The 10,373-nt window shown below is 36.7% G+C and overlaps 1 long non-coding RNA gene across 1 annotated transcript in view; it reads left to right on the forward strand.

Annotated features, from left to right (window-relative positions):
- LOC141481185 (uncharacterized) overlaps positions 1-10,076 on the forward strand; it is a 29,278-nt gene extending 19,202 nt beyond the window's left edge. Inside the window, exon 3 of the long non-coding RNA XR_012464796.1 lies at positions 9,573-10,076. This is a non-coding gene — a long non-coding RNA (uncharacterized lncRNA). The remainder of the gene's footprint in view (positions 1-9,572) is intronic.
- Positions 10,077-10,373: the final 297 nt, after the last annotated feature.

Consider the following 10,373-nt stretch of genomic DNA (forward strand, 5'->3'; position numbering starts at 1 on the left):
AAAGCATTCCTACCAATCCACTTTATTCATATCAGCATGCATATACTCCGGGAAGGTCTACTAATTCGCCCCTTCACCATGTGGTTGGCAAAAGCGAAAGATCATTGGACAAAAAAGAATTCACCCTGGGTATATTTATAGATAATGAGGGAACGTTTGATAAAACAACCTTTTCAACAATTACTCAGAAACTAAACTCCAGGAATGTACCTCTGGTAGTAGGAGAACGGGCACTCAAGATGCTCTATAGTAGAGCAAGTTTCAATGTAGAAGATATCGCAGTGAGAGGACTGGTCATGAGGGGATGTCCCCTTCTTTGGAACATAGTTCTGGATACCCTGATTAATCACCTCTACAATAATGGATTCTACACAATTGTATATGCAGATGACGTAGTTATCTTGTAGACCGGGAAATTTGTGAACATACTGTGCGATAGAGCGCAGGATGGGCTCAAATTAATAAAAACATGGTGTATGGAATACTCACTGTCGATCAATCCCAAGAAGACTGAGATGATCCCTTTCACCAGAAAAAAAAGTTTATTGGGCTTAAAACTCCCCGAAATCTTCAAAAGCAAACTTAACTTCTCTGAAGAGGTGAAATACCTTGGTACTACCCTCAACAGGAAGCTAACATAAAACATATGTGGCTTATGAGCAATATCAAAGGACAGTGGGATGCAAATGAGCTATTTCCCACGTGTGGTCACCTGGATCTACACTGCACTAATACGACCTATGTTAACGTACAGAGCCATTGCATGGTGACCGAAAGAACTACAAGAAACGGTCATCCAAGCGATTGGCTTGTTTAAACATCACAGGAGCCATTAGAATAACACCAACCACGCCAATGGAATGAATTACTGGTCTGGCCCCCTGCCCCTGTACAATGAGGAGGTTGTGTCAATGGCCATATTACGATTGCGCACGGCTGGTGTAAACCTCTAAGTAGGAATGGGTCAATTGAGGCTGAGCCTACGGCAAAAAGTCCTTACTGCGCAACTTCAGCTGCAGGCAGCCAGTGATGCAATTGAACCCAGGTTTGTGTTTAAATACAAAATAGAAATAAAACAGAACACAGAGTCATATGCTACAAATGCAATATGGATATATACAGACGGTTTAAAAACAAAATGAGGCTCAGAATGTGAAGTTCTCTTCAGATCACTAAGCCTAAGGATTAAGTGAGGAATGGGAAAAATACCAGCGTAGTTCAAACAGAACTGTCTCGTATCTCAATCGCCACGAAAAAAATAACTAAGAAAGGAATTTCTGGCGAAAACATAACAATCTGCACTGATAGTAGACAAGCCCTATTAGCTTGTACTAGAGTGCTATCAAGATTTAGCCAAAGCCTCGGTAGATAATAACATTATCCTGAGGTGGATTAAAGGGCTCGACCAGAGTAAAGGTAATCGCATTGCCGACTCTTTAGCCAAGGAAGCGGCTAGACTAAGAATTTTAGGACCCAGTGACACCTACGGCCTGATGACTTCGACAATTGCGGAACTAGCCAAACGTCACACCCATGCTCGATCCCTAAAGATATAGGATGGAATCAAAGGATGCAGTCTTGCCAGATTCACCCTGGGCGACCCTGGGTAGCTGGCGCCGAAGAAATATCTGGCGATGACCAGGAAAAACCTATGATTAACAGTAGAATTTCTGACTGGCCACTGTCAACTAAGGAAACTCATCCATATTATGGGGCTAGTATATACACCTCTATGGAGGATGTGTGAACAGGAATATGAAATTGTCAGGCATTTCTTATGCGAGTGTCCGGAGTTATCGTCGATAAGAGAGTGTGTATTGGGCGAGTGTTGGCCTACACCTGCCGATATAAAGGAGATGTATCCTAGTGACCTGTCCAGGACAGCATGGACGATGACCTAGAAGGACAACTTCTCGGAAGGATGTACAATGGGTCACATTTGGCCTATGTGTTGTGGGCCTACACTCACCCTCCCTACTCTACAGCTACAGATACGTTGAAAATCATCGTTCGAAATATCTATGAACAACGTTGATTCGATAGCGCATATGCAATACTTCTGAATGTGTTTTATCGTTTTAGAGTATACCTTTATTAGACGTTCGATATAGGACGTTAGGATTATTTCTGAATGATTTGGGTTGTTATTATTGAAACAGGGAAAATTCAGTTTTTTTGGCAAATTTCTATTCTGGATAACAGAATTTAGTAATAAGATATTACAGAAATTGTTGTTGGGAGAAATGAAGCAGTGTCAAAAAGGAGAGAGAAACTAAAAATAGCTTTCCCAAAATGATTGTCGATATGAAAATTTGGCTTTACATTAATCTCCTACACAGAGGGTTATGGAGAGAATCTGTTCTTCTTAAAAAAATGCTTACAACGAACTACTTTTCAAACAATCAACTGTATCAAGGCATACTATACTTTTTTTAGATTCGTAACTATTTTTTACGGAAAGCTATTTAATTTAATATATTTTGATCGATCTGTAGAACTAAGAATTATCTACTAATCTTATGAGTAGTGGCTTCTTCTTGGAATGATTGAAACTTTTTTGAACATTGGATTATTCGAAACGTTAAATTACTTTGTCTTTTTCTTTCTAACTTTGAAGCTAACTTTGACGATGAGGGTGACATTCAAGGATGACATATTTGTTTCTCAAATAATTACATAAAGCGGAACCATAGCTTCAAAATTAAATTACTTGTCTTATAGTTCTTTCATAATTTCTTGGGCCACCCTATAAGTCCTCGTAAGACCCCACGACGTGTATTCCCTTCTATTGTATCAGGATGTTCGACGTCCTTATTGGGCGTCTCATCTCCACTTTTCGGTACATCATGACAATTGAATCTGAAACAGATCGATATACATACAGATTGACTCCCGATGGCGATACCAGTGATACATTATAGCGTGTTGAAGGATGAGGCTGTTTGGAAAATGGGGGAGTTTGGAGGAAGGGGAACGCTGTCGCACATCTCGAACAGACGTAAATATTATGACTGAATTCCTGCAGGTGCCTACTTTTTTGTAGATGTCGAGGTCTTTTCTTACAGTTGCCCACTACAGAGGCGGTTCTTGTGGAAGTCCCAGAATAGGCAGGTCAACTTTTTAATATAACATTCGAAACGATGAGTATACATAATGAATCTGGTATCATTTTCACGTTATAGTAAAGAGGAATTTTATGTAAAATAGTATAGTCTTTCACCCAATTACTCCGCAATAAGCATTAATACTGAAACGTGTTTTTTGTCAACAGTAACTAGTATAACAATGACAAAATACAAATACTCTTTGAATATAATGTAGAATTGTTCGATACTTATGAAAGACGAATTTGTGTCTTTTTTTTTCGATATTCGCAACAATTAAAAATTGAACTATATTAACAAGAAATGAAAATAAATTAAGTTGTTTCACGACGTTTCGATTGTTAGTATCCACAATCGTCTTAATCACCCACAATCGTAAGTCATCACCCGAAGACGATTGTGTATACTAACAATCGAAACGCCGTGAAGTAACTTGGCTTGAAATCTTTTAATTTTTCATTTTAATTTCTTGGTAATCATTTTTTATTTTCATTTTCTTGTTAATAGTTCAATTTTTAATTGTTGCTTGTATTTTGTTTTATTGTAATTTCAGTTTTTTTACTGGATATAATTATTATTTTTTAGCTAATCTTTTTAATTTCTATAGATTTTCTCAGGGATTTCAAATCAAATTATATCAAATTACACAATGAAAGTCCGATCTAATGAAATGCAGATAGAAACTTTATTATAGCTTCTATTATTTGAAAAATCTCTAGCTTAAACTCTACTAGATTCCAAATATTTTTTCATGTGATAAAGTGCACATAGATTCCACTTGTTTTTCCGTTTTTTCATGTAAATTAACAATTTGTGAAAAATTCTTACAATTACCATTCACACGTAGAACCTAAATAATTCACCTAAATAGTACACACTCTGAACATCAGATTTGAGGGTACTCTTACCCCACCTAGTTTCACAACTGAAATTTTCAAGCGATTTTTTAGCTATAATATATGCCTAGTGATCAACCTGTTACCAAAAGAAATGAGAAATTCAGAACTTTCTGTTTTACGAAAAATATTCAAACTCCTTCTGTTCGAAAGCCTACTTCAAGTATAAACTGCCCATTAAGTAATGAACGTCTTCTCCAGTATCTTAATAGATATTTTGAACAATCCCATTTTTTTTTTGTCTTAGAATCTTTTTGAGGTTGAGTGGAAGAACAACTCAGTAGCACTTGTGCTATTACCCGAGTTGAACTTCGCCTTTTGTTATATCAGCTACTAGCTCTGTAATTTATTTAAATATTTGTATGTAACTACAGCTGAGAAACAATAAAGACGGTTATTATTATCATTATTAGTATTAATTTTTATATTTTCATTATGAGGGAGTTTACACAGAAAGTAAAAATCTGAGTTAAATTGTGGATCATAAATCAATCAATTAATTTTAAACGGTTTTACTAAACGGTTCCATTCAGCTTGGGCTGTTTGTTTGGGTCACATTTACTAATTGAAGTTTGATCCCCTTCCTGTTGACAGATTGATCTGATATTTGGTACACGCATTTAGTTGTGATGACCATTCAATTAAATGAATTATGTATCATAGTAAATCCAAGGTTGCCGCAGCTACAAAATGGTGGATTACATAAATACCTCAATATGGGTATCAAATTGGACTTTTCAATAGTTTATATTACGCAGCAACTTTTTGGGGTGAACTTTTCAGATTGTCCTTCATTACACATCAGCAGATTGGGCTGTGTTTATTTTTCAGATTGTGGAAGGTTATATGTTGTTTGGATATAAGTCTTTGATTGTCTGGTGCAATGGGTGTGTTTATTTATGTAATATTATATATAAGTATATATTATATTTACATATCTATTCATAAGTGTTGATTATATTGTTAAACAAGTATGTTCACAACCATGTTGATTCAAAATTTCGATGTTGAACTATAGTGTATATTCTAACTTTACTTTTTTGTAGGTGTTTTTATATTCACATTTTATATTTCTATATTTACATTTGTATTTATTTTTCACAAGCTTTGTCCACAAGATTTATTCTTAATGACAATAAAATATATTATTATTATTATTATTATTATTATTATATACCCAAAAAACATTAAAAAAATCTTTATGACAATCTACCTTTTGCACAACTGTTGTGGCAAAATCAACACAGATTCGTATTTATGTATTTTTTTAAATATTTGTAACATTTATTCAGCCCATTTGAACAAACAGTTTGTCAGCCGCCTTGTTGGATACCTCTGAAAATTTATAGTTGTGAGTTAGATTGAAGTATTGGATAGCTGTATGAACAGTATTCTACTTGAAAACCAGAAATTAGTTCATTTAAATTCACAGTACTGAAAATGCAGTACTGAAGAGATATAATTCAGAAAACAATGAAAGTTAATCAAAATTGATTCTACTACTAAACATTGGTGAAATATCATAAAGTCTAAGAACTTCAATTGAGATATTTTGTGATGAATTGTATTTTTTCTTAGACTTTTAAGTCAGACTAGCGGATATTCGTGACTTCATTCGGGTAGACTTCAGATTTTGGATGTTTCCATATTTTCCACCAGCATGAAATTCTCATGTATTTGCCCATCTTTGGGCATAGACAAACACAGAAAAATTACAACAATCATTATTTTGAACTTTATATTTATTGCATTAATAAAGACCTCCAACATCAGTTTTTCTCGAATATATTCCATGTACCTACAGATAGCGATAAGTCACACTACTATTATATTTATTCCCTGATAGCCGATTGTTTCTTCGTTTACCAAAAAAATTACACCTTTCTCAGATAAAAGTAGAAAATAGCTATTTATGATATGAGTGTTAAAAATAAGGCTTCATTTTGTGAGTGAACGAAAAAAAATAAAACTTACTTTTAACACAAATATCATACAAAGTTCTTTTTCCAACTGTCCCGTTTTCATAATAAAATAGATGAATTTAATATTTCTATAAAAACACATTTTGACATCTCTTGTCAGTTAACTATTTTCATGTTATTGCATTTGCTGAGAAGTGGCCGTGTAACGCTAGTTGCACACACACCGATTTTGGACGGCCGACTTTGTACTGGTCGTCCAAATTCCAATAGTGAACCACATGTGGGAACGGGACCTTGCACACACGCCGACCGGTGATCGTCGCCCGTAAAATACCGGTGGGCAGCCGTCCACTTCCACTGTATCGCCGGCAGTACTGCCGGCGCGCCGGCAGTACCGGGAAGTAGTGGTGTACATGACTAAACACACTCTTGCATACTCACCGGTTTTTTACCGACCATTCTAGTCTTGAATGCTCGGTGAAATTGTAGTTACTACGCATTAATTTCGTTTTGGTAGTGCGTGCTAATTACGACAACAAAGCAACTGATTGTTTGACCAATAAAAATCCGGTGAGTGTGCAAGCATCCGCTACCAATAAAATATCGGCCGATTTTATATTGGCCGTCCAAAATTGGTGTGTGTGCAACTAGAGTAACGCTAGTTGCACACACACCGATTTTGGACGGTCGACTTTGTGCCGGTCGTCCAAATTCCAATAGTGAACCACAGAACCACAGGTGGGAACGGGACCTGGCACACACGCCGACCGGTGATCGTCGCCGGTAAAATACCGGTGAGCAGCCGTCCACTGCCACTGTATCGCCGGCAGTACCGGGAAGTAATGGCGTACAGGACTAAATACACTCTTGCATACTCACCGGTTTTTCACCGACCATTCCAGTCTCAAATGCTCGGTGAAATTGTAGTTACTACGCATTAATTTCGTTTTGGTGGTGCGTGCTGATTACGACAACAAAGCAACTGATTGTTTGACTGATAAAAATCCGGTGAGTATGCAAGCACCCGCTACCAATAAAATATCGGCCGATTTTATACTGGCCGTCCAAAATTGGTGTGTGTGCAACTAGAGTAACGCTAGTTGCACACACACCGATTTTGGACGGCCGACTTTGTGCCGGTCGTCCAAATTCCAATAGTGAACCACAGAACCACAGGTGGGAACGGGACCTGGCACACACGCCGACCGGTGATCGTCGCCGGTAAAATACCGGTGAGCAGCCGTCCACTGCCACTGTATCGCCGGCAGTACCGGGAAGTAATGGCGTACAGGACTAAATACACTCTTGCATACTCACCGGTTTTTTACCGACCATTCCAGTCTCAAATGCTCGGTGAAATTGTAGTTACTACGCATTGATTTCGTTTTGGTGGTGCGTGCTGATTACGACAACAAAGCAACTGATTGTTTGACTGATAAAAATCCGGTGAGTATGCAAGCACCCGCTACCAATAAAATATCGGCCGATTTTATACTGGCCGTCCAAAATCGGTGTGTGTGCAACTAGCGTAAGGTGACGCCGAATCACCAGGTTATCAACAAACAGTATTTTTTACAGCTCATGTGTTTTATTTGAAGTCATATTCAAAGTTCTTACTGGTGTTTAGTGTCTTGCATAATGAAGAACAATAGTGAGGAATTGTGAGTTCCCGACGGTATTGAACAGGCTGCAAAAAGAGCTTCAATTGATTTGTTGCCAAAAAAAAATCGGCTCAGAAGTACGACATAGCATATTCTAATTTTTTAGCTGGTGTAGACTCAAAAATGTCGAAAGAAATTTCAGCGAAACCGTGATATTTCAATGTAAAATTAGCATTCTTAAAGCGGAAAAATGAAAGTAACAGGCCCAAAAAATCAAATTAAAGCGATGAAATGAAAGTTATAGGCCCAAAAAATCAAAAACTCTTACGTTTGAACAAGTCCAAAAGTTTATAAATGAGGTGCCAGATGAACAATATTTAATGATAAAAGTTGTTGGAAAAAACAGTAACTATTTTAATAAATACGTTGCATAACGCCCTTCTGTTATCAAACATCAACGTTTTTTTCTGAAATACTCAAATTATAAATGCAGTGTCAACTCAGTTGGTATAAATACGTTTGGGAAAATGTTCTCTACCATTGCTGAGCTTCTGATCCTCCCAGAACCAAAGGAATATTCAAGTCACTGTTTCAGAAGATCTTCTGCTTGAATTCAAGGGGTTATATTTTTAGGAGTGATTAATTTTTGGGAAAGAAAGTTTTTGGCTGAGATGGAGTAGTAGAAAGCCAAAAATCTTCTGCTTCTTTGCTAGCAGAATCAGGAGCAAATATAACGGATTTCGAGAAGTACGGAGGATGGAAGTCTACAACAGTAGCTGAGGGTTACATCTATCAATATCCAGCGTTACAGCATCGTCCTCTTCACTTCAAGAAATAAATGTTAATGCCCATGAAGATGTCAATTCAGCTAGTTCAAATATATTACAAGGCTCTTCAACATCGCAAGGCATTAATATCAGCAGTTCTAATTGTACGTTTCATATTAATGTTCATAAATAATAATAATAACGTAATTAATGTATGTACAGTTATGTATGACAGTTATACAAAAAAGTTTATATCATCAGCGACGTGAAACATGGCAAACAATAATGTTGAAATTTTGAGGCTAAGTCTGATACGTGTTTGACATATCGACTTCATTTAAGAAAAACATATTACTCATTCCTTTTCAAACTCCATTTCGATACGTTACTGCTTACACGGCGGGAGAAGGTTTGGTAACTTTTTTTGATGAAAGCGTTTAGCTTTTTCTACAAAACAAATAGTAGGTATTTTCTTCGATTCCAGACGCGCAGAATTCGGTTTCGCTTTGTAAACTTTCGAAGTCAATCCATGCATTCGAATGTGTATAGTAAACATCAGATCTTGAAAAGTAAATATGGTGGTGAACGAACTCACAGTAACATAGCGGCAACAACTGAAACTAAAAGTTAGCTTTCGATGTTAAGAGTTTTTTTTCCATAATATCTGAAAAAGTTGTGAAATGTGTAAAATGAAAATATGAAACATTTATAATATTTTTTCTATGTTGAAGTCATCTATTCTTTCTTGCACTTCACCAACCTATATCCAACTTATTCTTTGATTTTTTGTAATCCCAAGGACTTTTATCTCACACTCCACATAGCATCAACTTTTTTTTGGTAACATAAAGTGGTTCTCGTATAATTTGTCATGTAGCTGCTGGAACTGCAGCATTGTCTGGCGAAAAATTAAAACGAAAAAAATACCAAAATGTTGGTAACAACTATCTGTTCTATCCAGTAGCGGTTGAAAATTTTGGTGTTTATGGACCGGAGTCTTTGTTATTCGTTCATGAGCTCGGAAGGAGAATAGGCCAAGCAACGAAAGATTACCGTTCCACTTCTTTTTTGATAGAAAGAATTAGTATTGCTATTCAACATGGTAATGCTGCTTTGGTCCTTGGAACTATTCCTCCTTTACATAATTTTGATGAGATCATGCATTGCCTTCATTTCAGTATGGAACTAAAATATATTCGGAACAATCCAAGATATGTGAATATTTACCAGTCTCCTAAAAAGATTGATTCGCAAGTGATTGATCCACCTTTTCCTTTTTCAGTGCGGTCAATGGACTCAGGTCATTCTTGACCCCCCAAATATGAGCTGCAGTCTTCGTGGTTCTGGTTACCCTTCAAAGGAAGAGCTTCATGAAGCAAGAGCCGAATCGATCTCTCTACGGAATCCTTCATCACTTGGAAGGATCGATTGCAGTTGAGAAATGGTTATGATGCAGATTCTGTGAAACATGTTCTTCCTTACGATTCAGTAGACACTTGTCCTAAAAATTTTAAGAAGAAAATTGGATTAGATAACTTAGGAAATATTTGCTACATGAATAGTGTTGGTCATGACGAAGAATTTCAAGAACGAGGTTTTAATGATGAACGAATGTTTCCACCAAACTCAAACAATTGTTCATACAGTTGCAGTTTCGAAACAATGTGTCATCTTTTCCACCAACCGATTTCCTGGAGTATTTGAAGTCCACTAGATACTTGTTAGGACAACAAGAGGATTGCTCCGAATTCTTGGGGTTTTTGTTGAATACTCTTCGTGAGCAGAATTAATACTCCTGACCGCTCTGGATTGAACGATTCCTCACATTCTATCTCGTCTTGTGTTTGTAGATCTTTTACTGGAAAAATCCCCACTTGTTTACTTTGTAGTAAATGTTTAAGAGGTAGCAAAAACGCATGTGATCTTCAAAAACTTCAACTGACAACCAGTCCGTGCAAAGCTTTGTGTCAAAATCTGAAAATGGAACTTATAACAGGTGATGATCAACTGTATTGACAAACATGCGCAAAACAGTTTAATAATGACACGGATGATCTTGAAACATGACTGAACCTTTGACGGA

The sequence above is a fragment of the Leptinotarsa decemlineata genome, unplaced genomic scaffold (genome assembly GCF_025532065.1).
Source record: "Leptinotarsa decemlineata unplaced genomic scaffold, Ldec_3_MD MMD2_tig00000090_RagTag_RagTag, whole genome shotgun sequence".
Taxonomy (NCBI): Eukaryota; Metazoa; Arthropoda; class Insecta; order Coleoptera; family Chrysomelidae; genus Leptinotarsa; species Leptinotarsa decemlineata.